This window comes from Balaenoptera physalus (genome assembly GCF_965194825.1).
Source record: "Balaenoptera physalus genome assembly, chromosome: 14".
In the NCBI taxonomy this organism is placed as follows: Eukaryota; Metazoa; Chordata; class Mammalia; order Artiodactyla; family Balaenopteridae; genus Balaenoptera; species Balaenoptera physalus.
The window spans coordinates 72,618,286-72,636,859 of NC_138893.1; the positions used below are offsets into that span (position 1 = coordinate 72,618,286).

Here is an 18,574-nt window from a genome sequence, read left to right on the forward strand (position 1 = left end):
CCACTTTAGAAATGGCATAAAGATTTTCCTCCAAAGCCATTCTTTGCCAATAACGCCGCTCTTCCCTAAGGGTGTATGGAAGAGAGGGGAGGCAATCACTACATTAAACAAAGCTCAGATTAACCTAGTCTCACAAAGTTTTAAATAGTGCATCAAAGTGACTATGTTTAAAAATATATGGCCCTCATTCGTACTTCCCTGGTGGCGCAGTGGTTAAGAATCTGCCTGCCAATGCAGGGGACATGGGTTCGAGCCCTGGTCCGGGAAGATCCCCACATGCTGCGGAGCAACTATGCCCATGCGCCACAACTACTGAGCCTGCGCTCTAGAGCCCACGAGTCACAACTACTGAGCCCGTGCTCCACAACTACCGAAGCCCACGTGCCTAGAGCCCACACTCCGCAACAAGAGATGCCAACCGCAATGAGAAGCCCACGCACCGCTACAAAGAGTAGCCCCCAATCGCCACAACTAGAGAAAGCCCGCGCGCAGCAATGAAGACCCAACACAGCCAAAAATAAATAAATAAATAAATTTATTTTAAAAAAATATATGTCCTGATTCTAATTCTACCAGATATTTACAATGGATCAAATAATAAATAAAATTGGCATGTAAACCACTTACCAACCATTGTTTATTATAGCACTATTTATTACAACACTGCTTCTTCCTTGGTGTGAAAAATAAGTTACAAGCTTTAGGCTAAATCTAAAGTTAATTTTAAAAAAAGGAAACTACATAATCACAAAGAATCTTCAAACATACCATCTGCAAAGTCCAAGACCCTGAATTATCTATCCTCCCTCAATTCTCTCATATGTACAAATACATGACAAATCATAAACTTCAGAAAACCTTTTCTAAGGATTGAATTTAAGACTGGCTAAGGAAAACCAAGTAAGATTTGACTTCATTACTAAGAGGAAAATAAAAGGCAATCAAAGGACATGATGTGCTTCACAGTACAGGTCTGCAAGTCACTTTTTACATACTAGAAATTGTGTGAGTCAAAGTAAAGCTTTTTCTAACCTTTGCAACTACAGTCCTTTAAGCAGAGATCTACAAATATGTACAGGCACAGAAATAGGATTTACATAGGCAAAATGCTTGCAACAACTTTAATCACTCAATTTATAAGGTAATTTGCCACAGGCTTTTAGCACTATAAATTGTATTTAACAGTGACAAGGGACCCAGTCAGAACCAAACACTAAACAATTTTAAGTATTAATATTTTCACCAAAGATTTTGTGCCTGAAATTTTCAAGCTTCTTAGTTCTAGAAAACATATTAAGGAAAGGTAATTCTTTTAAAAACACATTAGAGCTTCTTAATGACTGATAATAAATGAAAAGCGAATCTTTCTGGATATATTTTAGTACTCTGTAATTCAGAGCGAACACTGGAATTTCCTAAAAGTTAATAAGCATTTGCAAACATGGGAAAACTTCATTTTAATCCCATACTGCCTTTACAAAAATATTTTTTGCCATAAAAATGTACACATCCCTCTCGGTTTTCAAAATTATTAAAGTGGTTAAATCTTAAAGCACTGGGATACTTTAAAGATCACTAACCATACAGAATCCATCAGTGACAAACATCAATTGTGGATATTTTAGTTATCTTTGAGGTGTTAGACATTACCTATTAACTCCTATATTAGTAAAATTTACAAAAAGAACTAGTATAAATATGCTTTTGATAGATACTCAGTCTAAGACAAAATTTAAGATTGCTTTTCTATTTGTACCAGATGTCAAAAAGTAGATTTCTTAGTATTCACAAAATCAGCAATATTGATTGCACATTTTTCCTTCCACCACTCCAAATCCCCTTTCTTCATTTCCCCTCTCTTAGCATTCATAAAAAGCACCCCACATACTGTACAAGTACTGCTGTAAACATCAGAGCTGCAATTATAAAACCATTTTTAAAAATAGCAAATTACAAAATAATCATTTTACAAAACATTTCAGTGGGGCTCTTAAACTAAAGGTATTACTATTAAAATTTTCAGTACATTAGCTAAAAAACTCAAACACTATGCTTCAGAAAAACATAATACAGTTTTAGCTGTAACTCAAATGAACAGTATAATTTAGATTAGTTTATCATGCATTTCTATAATAAAGGATGTAATCCACTTAATACAGAGAGGGAGGATCAAACTTATAAACAAGTTATATTCTAAATGTTCCAAAAGTTCATTTATAAATTGAATATAAGCTTGATTTTGAAACTCAAGATGACTTTTCTCATAAAACTAAAGATATAAACAGTGGCATTAAACCCAAAATACAAATGAACTTTAGTGTATAATTCCATGATAGCACTCTTCCGCTTAAGCATATTTCCGTATCAAACTGTAACCTTCTTATTCATTGATATATCCTAGAACTTAGCACAGCTAATGACACAGAGTAGGATTTCAACAAATATTAGCTGATCTGAAGTACTGAATAGCAAAAACTCAGTGATGTGAAACTTAGTTGTCTAGAGAACAGAGAACCAAAAGGCATGGGGAAAAAAGCTTCTTCCAAAAGAGATATGACAAAAGGATGCCTAACACCAGGGTTAGAAAGCTCTAGTCTAAGCCACAAGTGTCAATTTCCATCCCCCCTGCCAATGAGAGGGTTAGCAATAAGCATCTGATGCAATTCTGGCCAACAAGACAAGACACTAAGTTTGCTGGGGAGCTTCTGGGAAAGGTTTTCCCAGGCTGATGAAAAAAAGACACCCAGGTGAAAACACGTACTTTTTGCAGGTAACTTTGGGTTTGAATTGTTAAGCATAACAATGGCAGCCATCTTAGGACCATGAGGAAAGAAACAGCCTAAGAGGAGAACCCAACAGAAAAAGAATGGCAGTGTTAAAAGATGGAAAAAACCTGGGTGGTCCTTGGTGATGCTGCTATGCTTGAATGAAATAATCCTAGAATCATTTTACTAACTTGGATCTTTTTATTATAGTATATTCAACCCTTTTATTATTTATGTAATTTTCAATTACCAAAAGTAACCCAGTGGATACAGCCATTTAGGAATAGATACACTATTTCAATGAATTCAACTGTTATTTATACAGCAGTAACTCTCTTAAATTCATATCTTAATCCAGATCCTTCTTTTGAACTAGATACGTATTTCCAAACTATATTATAATATACACTATATACTATAATACAGCTGCATTAAATATTTATTACAGTGACACATCAAGAGAACAGAATATAACAGCCATCATCTACCAGCACAAAAACTGTTTATGCACCCAAATTCACTTTTCTGGCTAATAACAGCACCGGCTACCTGTCAAAGGTTAAAATCTTTGGGTCACTAGTCCCACATCCCTCTGCTTTATTTATTGTATTGGGCAGTTATTAATTGCTGCCTGTTCTAACTCTGATATATCTTTGAAATCTGTCTCTCTCAACTCTGTACACATCTAGTGCAGCCTCCCATCTCCTGTGGAACACACCTCCATTCTTGCCTCTGCACTGCACTCATGTTTCTAAAATATAACTGTGCATCATGAAAAGATTATAAACATCGTAAGTCATTAGGAAACACAAATTAAAACTATAATGAGATACCACTACAGAATGGCCATCATCAAAAAGACACACAACACCAAATGTTGGTAAGGACGTGGAGAAACTGGAATTTCCACACATTGCTGTAAAATGATGCAGCCACTTTGGACAACAGTTTGGCAATTTCTTAAGAAGTTAAATATAAACATAAACTCACCAATAAAATTCCCTCCATAGGAACCTACCCAAGAAAGATGAAAATATGTGTCTACATAAAGACTTATATTCAGGGACTTCCCTGGTGGTCCAGTGGTTAAGACTCCACACTTCCAATGCAGGGGGCATGGGTTTGATCCCTGGTGGGGGAACTAAGATCCCACATGTCGCCCAGAGCGGCCACCCACCCCCCACCAAAAAAAACCCCAGACTTACATACAAATGTTCTCAGCAGCATTACTCAATGGCAAAGAACTGGAAACAATCCAAGCATCCATCAACTGATGAATGGATAAACAAAGGGTAGTACCATCAAACAATGGAATATTATCAGGTAATAAAAAGGAACAAAATACTGATACGTGTTATAAGATGAATGCACCTCAACAATATGCTAAATAAAAGAAGCCAGACGCAATATACTACGTGTATGATTCCATGTATATGAACTACTCAGAAAAGGTAAATTGAAAGAGAGAGAAAGCAAAGCAGTGGTTGCCTAGAGCAAGGGGTAGAAGTGGGAAATTTGGGGCGGTGATGAAATGTTCATAGCACAACCCTAAAAATTTATTAGAAATAATAAAAATACAAGTGCGCTTTAAAATTTTTCAGTGATTTCCAATTATGTACAAAATGAAGTCCAAATTCTTTTTTTTAAATTAATTAATTAATTAATTTATTTATTTATTTATGGCTGTGTTGGGTCTTCGTTTCTGTGAGAGGGCTTTTCTCTAATTGCGGCAAGTGGGGACCACTCTTCATCGCGGTGCGCGGGCCTCTCATTATCGCGGCCTCTCTTGTTGCGGAGCACAGGCTCCAGACGCGCAGGCTCAGTAATTGTGGCTCACGGGCCTAGTTGCTCCGCGGCATGTGGGATCTTCCCAGACCAGGGCTTGAACCCGTGTCCCCTACACTGGCAGGCAGATTCTCAACCACTGCGCCACCAGGGAAGCCCCGAAGTCCAAATTCTTTAGGAAGACATTCACAGAATGCTATAATCTGCTTTCAATCTATTTAACCTGTTTTATCTTCTGCTACAATCTCTGCCAAAAAGCCTCTCGCTGCCCATATTAAACTATTTGCTGTTCCTAAATATGCCAGGCTATTTAATGCTTCTACCTTTCTTCAAACTTGCTATTCTAATGCAAAAATCAAAATGTTCTTATCTTTATCTTTTGTCAAGTGAAGTTCCATTTGTCCTCACAAAGATCCATCTCAAATAACTCCTCCTTTGTTGAACCTTCTTCACTCCTTATGTAGCTACTTGTTCCACAGGAGTCTGGTAATAACACATTATAGCACTTTTCATACTGAATTACGATTGTCTATTTATAGGTATATCTTCTTTATTAAGACAACCACTGAGTTGAGAATCTGCCTGCCAATGCAGGGGACACGGGTTCGAGCCCTGGTCTGGGAAGATCCCACATGCCGTGGAGCAACTAGGCCCATGAGCCACAATTACTGAGCCTGCGCGTCTGGAGCCTGTGCTCCGCAACAGGAGAGGCCGCGATAGTGAGAGGCCCGCGCACCGCGATGAAGAGTGGCCCCCGCTTGCCACAACTAGAGAAAGCCCTTGCACAGAAACGAAGACCCAACACAGCCATAAATAAATAAATAAATAAAAATTTAAAAAAAAAATAGTAAGAGAATATTATTAAAAAAAAAAAAAAAAAGACAACCACTGAGTACAGCTGTGTCCCCTATGTTTTAATAAGCACAGTCCGGTGACTGGCACACAGGAGGTAATCTATGTATTTTTGAATAAGTGACTGATGAAGAGTGACAGGGAAGAGAAAAATCCAAAAGTAGGTAAAATGAGCTCTGTATCACAAAGATGGTTGTATAAGGATGGTTATTGTCAATGTTATTTAAGGAAGAAAAACAGAAGTCACCCAATGTCACCTAAATGTTTTTCAGTGTAGTATCAGTTAAATAGCCACACTGAACACTCTATGGTCATTAAAAAAAATGGAATACATCTTACCTGTCTGTACTGACTTGGAAAGATATCCCAAATACTCTTAAGTTTAAAGACGCAGATGCAGAGACCGGATTAGAGGACACGGGGCAGGGGGGAAGGGGAAGCTGGGACCAAGTGAGAGAGTAGCATTGACATGTATACACTACCAAATGTAAAATGGATGGCTAGTGGGAAGCTGCTGCATAGCACAGGGAGGTCAGCTCGATGCTTTGTGATGACCTAGAGGGGTGGGATAGGGAGGGTGGGAGGGAGGCGATATGGAGATATATGTATACATATAGCTGATTCACTTTGTTTGTTGTACAGCAGAAACTAACACAACATTGTAAAGCAATTATACTCCAATAGAGATATTAAAAAAAAACATAGTCACTTCTCCACTATTAAAAAGAAAACCATACACACATACAGTAGTATGTGCATGCACACGTGCATGCAATAAATGTGAGGAAGGTAAGGGGCTGAAAGGGTACACACCAAGTGTTCTGAGTACAGGCAAAAAAGTGGAAACAACCTAAATGTCTATCACTTCATGGATAGAGAAACAAAAGGTGGAATATCCAGCCAATGGAGTATTATTCAGCCATTAAAAAAAAAAGAAGCCATAGTAAGAACCAATTCAGATATAACAGGGATGAACCTTGAAAATATTATGTTAAGTGAAAGAAAGAAGCCAGACATAAAAGACCACATATTATATGATTCCATTTATATGAAATTTCAGAATATGCAAGTCCATAGAAAGAGAAAATATATTAATGGCTGTCTGGGGTCGGGGGTAGAGGGTGGGACTGGAGAAAAACACCAAAAGGATGATCCCTAAAAGAAAAAAAATTGATAAATTGGACTTCATCAAAATTTTATAAGTTTGCTCTGCAAAAAACCCTGTTAAGAAGATGAAGACACAGGTACAGACTGGGAAAATATATTTGCAATCCAAATATACGACAAACGACTCATCTAGAATACGTAAAGAAATCTCAAAACTCAACATTAAAAAAATTCACCTAGAAAATGGGCAAAGAATATGAAGAAATATTTCACTGAAGAAGATATTTGGATAGCACATGAAAAGATATGGTCAACAACACTAGCCATCAGGGAAATGCAAATTAAGACTATGCTGAGATATTACTACACATCTAATCGAAAGCTAAAATAAAAAATAGTGACAATACCAAGTGCTGACAAGAATGTGAAGAAAATGGATCTTTCATACATTGCTGTTGAGACTATAAAACGGCATAGCCACTTGGAAAATGGTTTGAAAGTTTCTTTAAAAACTAAATATACACTCACATGTAACCAACTGCACTCCTGGGCACCTGTCCCAAAGAAATGAACATGAATGTTCACAGCAGCCTTATTTTTAATAGCCAAAACCTGGAAAAAATAGAATGCCCTTCAAAAGATGAATGGTTAAACAAACTATGGTACATTCATACCATGGAATCCTACTCGGCAATAAAAAGGAATAAACTATTGATTCATACAACTTGGATGGATCTCAAAGGATTAGGCTGAGTGAAAAAAGGTCATGTACTGTATGATTCCATTTATAAAACACTCTCGAAATGACAAAATCATAGAGATGAAAAAGAGATTAATGGTTGCCACAGGGGGCAAGTGTGTGAGTAGCTTAAGGGAGATCTTTGTGGGGACAGAACCCATGTCTTGATGCTGCAGTGGTTACACACATCTACCACCACAGTGTTTAAATGGGTCAGAACTATATAAACAAAATGTACCAGTGTCAACTTCTAGATTATATTGTACTACATGTATGAAGTAACCACTGGGGGAAGGTGAAGGATACAAGGGCCTCACCTTACTATTATTTTTTCAATTTCCTATGAATCTATAATTATTTCAAAATTTAAAATGTAAAAAACTCTACCTTCTAAAAATGTTTTTACCTCTGCTTTAGATTTGGAATAGCAAAATAAATGTTCAAAGATTATTTAAGATACATTATTTTTTTCAAATCAGCTAGACAACTTCAATTCTGCAGTGGTTTCCAGTACCCTGTGGGAATGAGGAATCCCCATAATAAAAGTCTAAAGAAAACCAGCAATTCCTAGACCAAATTCTGGGTCTTCAGTCCCCTCTGTACCCCCCACCCTCTGGTTCTGGGAAGAAGCAGTTACTCCTAGGTGATGTCAAATCTGTTTTAGGGGTAGCAAATGTAGCAAGTTTGATATAACCACCTACAGCAGAACAAACCCCCAAATAATCATCTCCCTGTATGCTCTTTTTCAATTTATTCTTCTGACAATGGGGCATAAAAACCACTACTATATTTTCATTTTAATTTTCTCTATAATTTATTAAGGTAATATTCACAGTAAAAGACATTTAAATGATTTGATACATCTTCTTTTCCTTTCCAAATATATCTAATATATCTAGTTCAGTCAGTACAGAAATATATATCACCCATTTTTTTCCTGTAGAGTTTTGAGAAATTATCCATAGATCATTTGTTTTATTAGCTGATAGGTAAACACACCATACTACATATAAACAATAAAATTTCTGCTATTAGGAATCATCAGGAGTGCTAAGGGTTCACCAGTTCTTCTAAAATGTGCATTGTTGCACCTTCTCAAATGAAGAATAAAGATTATTTAGAATTAACATTATGAACACCAGTTACAGAGTTATGCTACAACATAGTGAAATTATCAGGGACTATTAATACATAGTGTTGTTGGCCCCAGTTCTAAATGGTCCCAAGAGTGCTGTGTTTATCTAGAGTAAGTCCCCTACATACGAACGAGTTCTGCTCTGAGAGAGCGTTAAGTCCAATTTGTTCGTAAGTCCAACAAAGTTAGCCTAGGTACCCAACTAACACAATCGGCTATATAGTATACTGTAATAGGTTTATAATACTTTTCAGACAAATAATACATAAAAAACAAACACAAAAAAATAAAGAAAACATTTTTAATCTTTCAGTACCTTGAAAAGTACAGTAGTACAGTACAACAGCTGGCATACAAGGGCACGTTTGCATCCTTGAAAGTTTGCAACTTGAAGATTCATATGTAGGGGACTTACTGTACTTATTTACTTGCTTGTCTGCTTATTTGTTTTAGCTTGCATCCCCATTTTTTCTTGTTAAGTTTTCTTCCCCTTGCTAACAGCTACCTAGAATGCATGTTTGCTCATAATAACAGTACCCTCTCCCCACTTTTCATTTACATCATCCCTGTACTAGCTTAATATAGCTCTATGTTTTGAAGTCTATAAAAATAAAAAGGCTGCATATGACAGCCTGAGACTGAGGGTATAAAAACTGAACACATCTTCTATTATGATCAAATAATGTTTATGCTGTGGTATTATAACAATTTTTATAAGACCACTTCAAGGAGAAGGGATAGATGAGACACCTGAATGAGACAACCAAGGAAAAAAACAAAGATGGGTGGAGCTAAAAACTATAAACACACCTCAAATGCCTATTTGACATTTCTAACAAGATGCTAAGCTCAAAATACATGAAACAGAACTCATCATTTGTTTTTCCACCTTCTCACAAACCTGTTTCTCTTTAATTCCTTATTTGGCTTAATGTACAACTGTTTACAAGAAGGTTTTTTTTGCCACTACCTAGTAAAGTTGACATTTTACATACCCAAAGACCCCAAAATTCTAGCTCAAGGTATATAATCTGGGGAACCTTTTGCATATATCTACCAGAAAGCATGTACAAGAATATTTACAGCAGCATTTTCTTAACAGCAAACACTAGAGGAAACCCAAGTGTCCAACAACAGTAAAATGGATAAACTGTAGTATATTCATATAATGGAATTACCACATAGTAGTATAAATGAATGTACCTCAGATAAGTGTGTCAACATGAATGAAATCTCGAAACCATAATGTTGAACAACAAGTCCAGGGCTTCCCTGGTGGTGCAGTCGTTAAGAATCTGCCTGCCAATGCAGGCGACACGGGTTCAAGCCCTGGTCCGGGAAGATCCCACATGCTGTGGAGCAACTAAGCCCGTGCGCCACAACTACTGAGCCTGTGCTCTAGAGCCTGTGAGCCACAACTACTGAGCCCACATGCCACAGCTACTGAAGCCTGTGTGCTCCGCAACAAGAGAAGCCACCACAATGAGAAGCCCGCGCACCGCAATGAAGAGTAGCTCCTGCTTGCTGCAACTAGAGAAAAGCCCGAGCGCAGCAACAAAGACCCAACACAGCCTAAATAAATAAATAAATAAAATTAAATAATAAAATAAATAAATTAAAAAAAACAAAAAACCAAGGTTGGAGAGAGACAGAGCCAGAGGGGGGGGAAAAAACCAAAAAACCCCAACAAGTCCAAGAAGAATACATATATACAGTATGACTCCATTCACACAAAACTCAAAAATAGTACACACTAGGAAAATGTATGTTAAAGGAAAAAACACAAAAGTGGAAAAACTTAAGGAAAAGTAACAGAATAACATTTAATAATTTAGGATGATGGTTTCTTCTGGGAAGAAGCCATTGTCCTGAGGCCTGGAAAGCTTCTAAGATGCCATTACATTTATTGAGATAGGAGGTTGGGACAGATATATTCATTTATTATTAAAACTTTGTAAAATGTACATCTACATCATATGTACCCTTGTATACAGGATAGATTTTAGATTAAAATTTTAGTTTAATCTGAAGTAAGTATGGTTAAGTGTTAGTATGTTTAAAGTCTGGGTATTAGGTACACAAATGTCTATTATATCACTTCCTATATTTTGGAATCTATCATAAGTTAATTAAAGAAATTAAGACATAAGCACTACAAAATTGTATTTTGAAATTTAAGGACATGATATGAAAAATCTTTAGAAGCAATAAAACAAATACTAAGCTAAATACTAAATCCAAACAAATACTATTATAAAATGAAAAAGAAAAAGAAAAAAAATTACTTCATCTCCTGAGATAATGCAACAGAAAATACACAACACAACCTATATATTATTCATTCCAAAAAATTTTATCTTTAGTCAGGAAATACAAAAATGCAAACAGTAAATGTAGGGTATCCTATTAAAAACAAACTAGATGAGATTTCATAAAAGACCACGAGGGTAAGGGCGAGGGGTGGTGGAAACAGTGGCTATTGAAGCTTACTTTCAAATGGCTCAGAAAAAAAAAGTGTGGGTGTTTTTATAAACAAAGAGAGAGAGAGCAGATGAGGCAAAATGTTAGCAAGTGAACTGGTAAATATAGCTGAAATGGGTATTTACTATCTGTTCAAATATTATACCAATTTAAAAGTTTTTAAGGTAAAAAAATTGGGGAAAAAGAGGTACTTTATCTATTATGAGTTATAATTTTACACATAGTTTTTAGTAAACAATGTCAGTATGACAGAGATTATTAAAATCAAATATTGACAGATCTACAAGGAAATCCCAGAGATCTTTCCTCCATCAGCAAATTTTTAAATTTATTTCCTATAAATTATAAATTGTAAGTTGTTCAACAGGATGAAAAATACGTTTATCTTAACAGGTTGAGAATTACAGCTGCGCTTCAGAAACAGAGTATCATAATCAATTTAAAGGCACATGGGCTTAAAAAAAACTGTTTAGCAAGTCAACTGTACTATAATATAAAAGACTTTTAAAAAATTTTTTATAATTAATTTATTTTTATTATTTATTTATTTTTGGCTGCATTGGGTCTTCGTTGCTGTGCGCGGGCTTTCTCTACCTGCGGCGAGCGGGGGCTACTCTTTGTTGCGGTGCGCGGGCTTCTCATTGTGGTCGCTTCTCTTGTTGCACAGCATGGGCTCTAGGCACTTGGGCTTCAGTAGTTGTGGCACATGGGCTTAGCTGCTCCGCAGCATGTGGGATATTCCTGGACCAGGGCTCGAACTTGTGTCTCCTGCATTGGCAGGCAGATTCTTAACCATTGGACCACCAGGGAAGTCCCTACAAAGATTTTATTTGATACTGCCTAAATACATATAGCAATACCAATATATTAGAACACAGTACTTTTAAATGTCCTACTTAGCAAATAGAAGAATGTTTTAAAATTTCTTTCGCAGAACAGATTTACCTCCTAATGATGCATACCCGTATTTTTCAGGATTGCCAAGGCAAGGCAGTAAGGATGGAATGAATTTCTTTAAAACATGGGTGGTTTCCATAAAAAAAAAATTATACATCATTAAAATGGATAACCATCCTATTACCTAAGGATGTAATGATGGTCAGAATTTAATCCAGTTAACCTGTGTTCAATATTTGGCTTTCTTATTATTTATTAAAAACTAAAAACTACCTTCATTAAATATTCAATTGTCACTCATCCAAACGTGTGCATCAATGAAACTAAACAACATTCTAGAAATTATAGAAAATACAATTTTCAATTAAGAGCACCCGTATAAAATTCATCACTTGTACAGGCGCATGCAAACTAATCACTTCCGACAGGAGTGGGGAATGGACTACAGGTATTTCCTCCAAAAGGACAGCGTTGCTACATGTTCACAGATAGGTTAACACATAGGGAAGAAAGTTTTAGGTAGGAAGGCTGCATTTAAGTTCTCATTTCTATGTGATGAGAGGCAGGTAGTTAATTACTGAACAACACTGTCTTTTAAATCAGTGAGTCACATGCCTAAGGGAGGGGCTTGTAAGCAGGATGAGCAACAACCAGGGCAATCAAGTAAGATTTCAAAAAGAAGCAACATCAGGTTTTGAAGAGTTTCAGACAGACAATTAGAAGCAACTACCCCAATATAATGCACATAATACAACAGCCTGACTATGGACTACCCACCTTCTTCAAAACACACCTGTACTTTAGGGACTAAGATTGTGAAGCTAGACATGTTTGAATTTCAGAGAACAGCTCTATTATCAATAAGCAAGTGAGGTTGAAAGAGAGAGAAAAAAAGATTACTGGATAATACTTCTGAGGGCACTACAGTAAATTTTAAAACATTTAAGACACAGTTCCCTGCTGGCAAGCAACATTTAATCAACTTGAGGAGTCAAGCCATAATATATTAAAGCTTAAACAACAGCACCAGATGACAATACATATACTGTTGTACCACCACACATGACAATTAACTGAGAAGTAAAAAAGACTTGCTTCACAGGTGGAGAGATCACTGTGGGCTGAATTTAAAGTGGCCCTTCTAAAGACTCTCAGGGTTTGATAGTATGCAAGGAGGAAGGGGTAGAGGTTCAGATGGGCGTTTTACTGGGAGGGCTGGGGTGTTGGGAGCTGGGAGGGTGCACTGGGCCTGGCTACTGTCCCACCTGGGGCCCAGATTCTAGAGTGGTGGAACATAATAATCAATGCATGGTCTGAACCAGATGATAAATTCCCAGCCACCCTGAAGCCCATGTCCATAGCAGATATCAATACTTGTTTTAGTTCTCCTTACAATCAAGCATCAAAGATTTCACAGTCCTTCTTAATATAGAACTCCCAAAAGCCAAGATGCCAAGATGTTTGAAATCCACCTACCATTCTTTTAAGAAAGAGAGCATAAAGAGAAGAACACAGGGTTAAGACCATGGGCTTTGTAGCCAGACTGAGTACCAAGGTTAGAATCCTGGCTCCACCACCAGCCTGTTGTAATACTTTGGACCAAGTTGCTTAACCTCCTTGGTATCCAATCTGTAAAGCAGGGAGAATAACTGCATGTATCTGAAGGGTGAGGATCAAAGGAGTTAATGCAGGTATAGCACTTAGAACAGTGCCAGGCAAATGTAAGTACTTTCTAAGTGTAAGCTACTATTACTGTTTTCTATCAACAGGAAATCAACTGTATTCTCAGAGAGTAATGAGAGTTTTATATGAGAGAAAATAATATAAAATGTATAAAAATGTTGCTTAAGTACAGAAAACATTCTGAATCATTGATAGAAACAACATTCAGTACTTAACAATGCCTAATAGCATCAAATACTTGTTAGTTGATTTAAGAACAAAAGTGCAACATCAAACATATTCTCTATATTTACTGAACATTTACTATGTGCCAGTTACTGTACTAAATTCTATACATTTATTATCTTGTTTAATCTTTAAAATAAACTTTTGAGGCAGGTACCTCTACTAATTCCATATTATAAGAAAACTGAGGCTCAGAGTGGTTGAGTAACCTGACCAAAGTCACACAGTTAATATATAAAGTAGGGCTGGGATTTAACCCAGGTCAGTCAGACTCCAGAGACTGTACTTTTAATCTAAACTATGCTTTCTCTTTCCAAATCCTGAACCAACAGGCTTTGATATAACAACGAGATAAATATAAAATACTACTTTAAAATAATAAAATTATGGGGGGGTGATAGCTAAAGGGTATGAAGGTTTCATTTTTTAATTTTTTTTATTGAAGTATAGTTGTACAATATTATACAAGTTACAGGTGTACAATATAGTGATTCACAATTTTTTTTTTTGATTCACAATTTTTAAATGAAGGTTTCATTCTGAGGTAATGAAAATGTTCTAAAATTGACTACGGTGATACTGCACATATCTGTGAATATGTACACAAACTGTACACTTTAAATGGGTTAATTTTATGTTATGTGAATTGTAGCTCAATAAAGCTGTTTTAAAATATTCTTAATGGACTTCCCTGGTGGTGCAGTGATTAAGAATCCGCCTGCCAACGCAGGGGACACAGGTTCAAGCCCTGGTCTGGGAAGATCCCACATGCCACGGAGCAACTAAGCCCGTGTGCCACAACTGCTGAGCCTGAGCTCTAGAGTCCACGAGCCACAACTACTGAGCCCGCGTGCCACAACTACTGAAGCCCACGTGCCTAGAGCCCGTGCTCTGCAACAAGAGACGCGACCATAACGAGAAGCACGTGCACCGCAATGAAGGGTAGCCCCTGCTCACCACCAACTAGAGAAAGCCTGCACACAGCAATGAAGAACCAACGCAGCCAACAATAAATAAATAAAATAAATAAATTTATTTTAAAAAATATTCTTAGTAAAATTAGGGTAGATGGTAATTAGGGTTTTATCCACACACAAACTGATACAGATTAAGAGAGAGAGGTTTGAATTTATTTAGGATAGAAAAATAATTATTTTCAGAACCGAAAGATTTATAATCAATAAGAAAATAACTAAATATATACCTATATTTAAATTAGACCTAAATAATGAATGAAATACCTGTGGGTAACCATGATGTAACAGTGATCCCCTTCTAAACAAGCCCAACATTTTGAGGGAAATGAGAACACATTTCCCTCAAAGAGAGGGAAAACAACACATTCATCACACAGATACTCACTTTTAGCAAGAGGTGCAGTACAAAATGTAGGCAATAACATGAAGTTTTTGAAAAATGTAATGAAGCTAATGATCTCTTATACCACCCTCGAGTATAAATGAGAATATCCTCTATAGAGGGCAGTTTAGCAACATGCATCATGTACCCACTAGCCCAGCAACTTTAGTTAACAGAGATTTTTATATTTCACTAATAAAAATCTACCAAAAAAATCATGACATTCATTTAGCTATATGAATGGTCCTACAACACTCTTAATGATAGCAAAAGAAATAAAACAGAAATAATCTAAATAAACTATAGTTAATTCACATACTATTATCATGATAGTTAACATTTATTAAGTGCCAAGAATTATTTTTTACATACTATCTCATTTATTACTTACAGCAACCCTAGGAATTAGATAAGAATTAGATAAGAATGCCATCTTCATTTTCCAGATGAGGAAACTGAAACCCAGAGTAGCAACTTGCTCAAAGTCACACAGCTAGTGAGTATTTGGAGCCAGGATTTCTACCTGGGCAGTTTCAACACTGCCAGTTTGTGTGGCTACTATATTGTACTACAGAAGAATAAGGACTTGGAAATATACTCACAATATACTAAAACAGAAATAAAGCAGACATCAAAACAACAGGCATAGGCATAGTATGATCCTTCTCTTGTTTAACGCATTAAAAAAAAAAAGATGAAACAGATACGGCCCCAAATTTAACAGTGGGTATCTCTGAGAGGTGACATTACAGTGGATTATCACCTTTCTTATATTTTTCTGTATTTTCCACATTTTGTATTGCAAGGTAAATTTTTTAAAGTGAGGTTCTTAAAAAAAAAAAAGTAAAAAGATAATGACAATTTCAAATACTGCAGAAAGCACAAGTAATTTAAAAACATGGAAGAAGCTGTTAAATTTGCTAAATGGGTTGCTGACGAATTCAAGGGAAGTGGTAGAGGCAAAATGGCAATGGCAAGGAAGAAGTATGTTTAAAAAGTGACAGTAGCTATTCAGGTATAGACTACCATTTTGAGAAGTTCAAAGATGAGAAGAAGAATGGTATATAGCCTCAAGGTAATAACAGTGTCAAAGGGAGGTTTTGCTGGTTTATTTTCAATTTCAAGGAAATTTGATCAGGGTAGTAATCTAACTGGAAATAGCCTGTCAAGGATGAATGTCAAAACAGACAAGGAGCGGGAGGTCTCAACGAAGACAAGGATTTAGGCTTACAGAAGGGGAAACTTCTTGTGAGACAGGAGAGAGAGAAGAGAAAGACACATAAAAAGAGATCTTTGAGATGAGAAGAAATTTACAGAACTTATATTTGGTACCTTCAAACTTCTCTAAGAAAGAGAATGAAGTCATCTTCAATAACTGAAAGGGTGGGGATTAGGCACAGAGAGAGATGTACGGAGTAGTGGGAAAAAAAGTTGGAAAGCAATTGGATTTAGGAATTTGCCAGAACTAGCAGAAACCATCTTCCTAATTATCACATGGCCATAAAAGAAAGTACTGAAGGAAGGTAGGAAAATCATTTCTTTTTCACAGTTAGTATGCACGTTAAACTGCACCATTCAAAACTAGGAGAATCTGTGGTATACCTAGAGACAATACCCTATTATTAATCTCTAGGATAACAACCACTATAATAATCTATGAAGCTGATGTTATAAAGTGCCATCACTTTTAGGAGATGACATGCATTGTCAAAGGAAGCACCAGAGTTCAAGCATAAATTTCTAATTTGACAATAAGAAGGTAGTTTCCTAGGAAAAATCAAGTTGCAAAGATCTGAAACTTGGTATAGCTGAAAAGTTTTCCCAAGACAGGTAAATTGTACACATACACAGACCTTTCTGAAGCAGCTTAAAAAAAATAAGTAGCAATCAAGCTCTTCATTTTATGCGAGGACGGAATAAAAGAAAATCTATGAAGTAGGGACTCTTTTCATACAATGAATATTTAATGAGTGCTAACTATGTATCCCATGAACAATTCTAGTCTAGGGATATAGCAATGAACAAAAAGAACGAAAAAAGCCCTGCCTTCATGGAAATTACATTCTGTTTTACTGTCTGTGTCTTATGAGGTTAAGTAATTTCTCTTTGCAGCCACATCTAGTAGGTGGCAGAGACAGGATTCAAATTCAGATATGTTAAATCACAAGAACATGCTCTTGCACTCAGGTATGATTCCAGCATATATATAAACCACTGCTTAACAGAGGAAAAAAAAATAACTTCTACATTTATCTATACTTTCCAATAATAACACTTATTTTAAGAAGAATTTCAAACACTGTACCATTTTGCTTGTACTACTTCTCTCACTATAGGCACACTTTTCCTTCCATCAACTTGTAAATTTTAAAATAAAGGAAAACTGAGCTAGCTGAAAGTAATAAGAAGATCTTCTCACCTGCTCCTTTAAATTACTAACCAAAGAACTATTCATGCTTCAGCACACTTCTTAAAATATATTGGGGGAATGTGGGGTAGGGGAATATTAGAGATGAGCCTCATCACAAAGAGTATGTGCTAATCTTTTCCTTTTATTTGTATTATCATTATCTGCATTATCTTAATATGCAAACAACTCACTGCTACTATTATTATTCTCTTTCCCTTAAGGAGCTGCTTTCCTATTAGAAATTTCCAGCAAATACCTGGTGATCCTTGGGTACTGTTCATGTAACAGTGAAGCACAGGAACTCTGACTGGACAATGCTGTGGGTATAGGAGTGCTTGTAAACTAGTGGGCTTCACTGTACGGTAACTGGGCAATCACCTGCCTGTGCAGATATGGAGACCCTCGAATGTCAGGCTCTGCTGCTCTTTTCCCTGGAGTCAGTTTCTTAGAAGAGTCCTCCAGTCTCCTAGATGGAGTATACACTTCTGACTGCCACTGCTCTGCAAACAAGTGGGAAAAGTAACATGGGACAAAAAGTAAGGGCACATCTTCTGCTCTAGTAAGTAGACTTTTGCTTAATCCTCATTTACAGTGTTTTCCTATTCTGTATTCTCTCAAATCTAGGGTCTCACTGGTTTAGTTTCTCTAAACACTCAAACATCCAACTTCTGCCAGGACTACTGAGTTTGTCCAGGTTGGGTTCAGCACTGTCCAAGATAAATATAATACTGCAAATGCTACTACATGTGTTAATTTAAAATTTTCTAGTGCCCCCATGAAAAAAAACTAGAAAAAAAGCTGAAATTAATAGATTTGTTTCACCCAATGGATCCAAAATGTTATTTCAATATAATAAATATAAAAATTATTAGTAAGATATTTTCTTTTCTTTTTTCATAGTTAAACTTCCAAACCTGGTATGTACATTACAATTAAAGCACATCTCAGTTAGGGCTAGCCACATGTTAAGTGCTCAGTAGCCACTGAATAACTCCAAAATTTCAGTGGCTCAACACAACAAAAGTCTACTTCTGTCTCATGTAAAATGTCCAACATAACAAGCAGGATCTGTTTCACAGTCATCCAAGGACCCAGGCTGACTATCTTGTTCTTGTATCAAATGAAACATATGGCTA

The 18,574-nt window shown here is 36.3% G+C and overlaps 1 protein-coding gene across 4 annotated transcripts in view; it reads right to left on the bottom strand.

The window, feature by feature from the left end:
* BMPR1A (bone morphogenetic protein receptor type 1A) overlaps positions 1-18,574 on the bottom strand; it is a 141,665-nt gene that overhangs the window by 61,288 nt on the left and 61,803 nt on the right. The window contains exon 2 of one of the 4 annotated variants that reach the window (XM_082424239.1): positions 2,762-2,839. The exons of the other annotated variants lie outside the window; for them this stretch is intronic. The gene's annotated coding sequence lies outside the window, so the exon portion shown is untranslated. The remainder of the gene's footprint in view (positions 1-2,761; positions 2,840-18,574) is intronic. 4 annotated transcript variants of the gene reach the window in all.